Raw genomic sequence first — 2,407 nt, 5'->3', positions numbered from 1 at the left:
TTGTTTATCAGATAATATACTTTGCTACTTTCAAATCATATTATCTGAAAGCCAAGGTTCATCGAGAATCATTTCTAAAACATGAATATCAGCAAGGGACTCATCATTCTTCAGAGGGGGAACTTTGTGTTTGTGAGTCTCAGGAACATTTTAGTTCACAAAAGAGGGGAGTAAAATAGACATAAAACATGCCCTTTCTTCTAGAACTGTAAGGCGGGGCGATTCTCCTGATGATGTCAGTAATGGCCCCCACAAACCGCACCCCAACAACATCTACAATTGCTTTGTTTCATCCATGTCTATATTGATTGAGAAAAATGAGAAAGTCACTGTACAATGTTCTTTCCTTTAAACATAAGTTTGGCTGGTATACAGATTTTGGAGCTGGGCCCGTTTCACAAAATTCTGGAAAGCCGAAGGTCCCGTACCATTTCTCGTAGCATTTGCACCTCCCATGTTACAGTATGCACCGGAGTCCGAGAAACATTTTTTTAGCCTAACAGGTATGAAACCTTTCTCTCTGATTTGTTTCAGAATGTTTTATAATCTGACATCATATGATATTATATTGATAGTGTTGGAATCACAGAATGTCAATCACTTAGGACTCAATTTATCGCTAGCTGTAGGACATTCAAATACAAAATTATGATTTAGGAAGATTTTAGACCATATTTGTTTCAGTACACAGAATGGGTGTGTAAGTGAGTGAGTTAATATTTAACGTCACATTGGCAATATTTCCGCCATATCGTGACGGGAACATAACACTCAAATGGAATATACGTGTAATCTAAAAACCTGTCGATAAAGGACAGTAAGAACACTAGAATATCACAGATATGAATATAAAACCAGCATGAAAAACTAAAACATTGTAAATAAAGAAGACAATACATTATAAAAGACGGGCTATAGATCGCCAACAACAGAAGGTAGATCACCATACTAGGGACCATAGGGACTTACAGTACCTTTGCTACCTGCATGAACCCTAGCTGGATTTATACCATCCCTTCAGCAGATGGCGAGTATACGAAATGCTAGCCAAATTTAAATGACAAGAATACTACGATTGAAAACCTGCTAGACTTAAATTTACATCGAACATTTTGGGACTTACGTACCCTCTCAGGAGGACAATAATTTTACAATGCTTCAACCCCCTTTGAGGGTACAGCCACTATCAATCTCAGTTACTAATCTAAACTACCAATGATAATCTATTTACAATTCAGTCAACAAATTGAATTCTTTTAAAAATGCAATAATTAAATCAGAACTGATATTAGTAAAAAGGTCCTTCATGTTACGTGATTTAAAATTGGTATCCCTTGTGATTGAATACTCAACGCAATCACGCAAGACATGCTTGACCGTGATTCTTTCATACAAGGGATACAAAAGGAAGGATCCTCACCTTTCAATAGGTATTTATGCGTATATCTGGTGTGACCTCTTCAAATCTGGATTGACAACCCAAGTAGGAATAACCAATATAGGGGTTTATTTCATGTAATTTATTGATGCCTAACTGGGTGTCCCACTTCTCCTGGATCAGACCACGCATATAATATCTAATGTTAGCTTTATAATCAGTGTATGGAATAAGACGTGGTGTCACAGATGTGTTGAGTGCTGCTTTGGAAGCTACACAGAATGGCTGTACAAGAAATATCTTGTATGAAGTTATACAAGATGTTTTGAATTGTTCATATGTCGTCATTTTTCTTTTCACGTTCATGATTAGTGAGTTTTCATAGGTAACGTTACGGAAAAGATTCCGAAAATGTTCGAATCTTAATCATTAATCCTTGCCCCTGCTTAATTTCCCGACAACTTACTTTCCTAATACGATACACACGTAAATCTCGTGGTTCACTCATACATGACCCATATTAGCTTATTCTAGATCTTCAGCTCATTTTCGCCTTATACTTATCAAAGTGCTTAGATCCACATCACAAATTAGTTTCTTGCAGAGTGAAATACTAACAGTTAAAACTTGTTTCCAATGACCGTTGAACAACGACACAATGTAAGCAAGGGTACGTGTTGAGTTTGTGAAGCATGCGTTTCAATAAAAGCTATAATATCCTTTCCACATCAATACGAAATTTCTGCTCAAATCAGAGTCGATGTATAATTGTGATTTGATCACGATTATGTCTTTGCTTCAGCAGTATCACAGCTGTACGATGTTGTTTGTAAACAGTAGTGTCTGGGCCAAACAATCCAGTGATACGATGACAGCATGTGTTTATGAATTACTATCAACAGCGATGATACCAAGTGTTCTGTTTTTTTCCTCGTGAAACACGATATTTGCATCCTATGAATGACCCCCAACATCCTCTGAAATTAGATATTCATCTTTCCGCGCATTTGACAAAACTGAAACATCATC

The sequence above is a fragment of the Haliotis asinina genome, chromosome 11, assembly GCF_037392515.1.
Source record: "Haliotis asinina isolate JCU_RB_2024 chromosome 11, JCU_Hal_asi_v2, whole genome shotgun sequence".
NCBI lineage: Eukaryota > Metazoa > Mollusca > Gastropoda > Lepetellida > Haliotidae > Haliotis > Haliotis asinina.
This window is presented reverse-complemented; position numbering follows the sequence as displayed.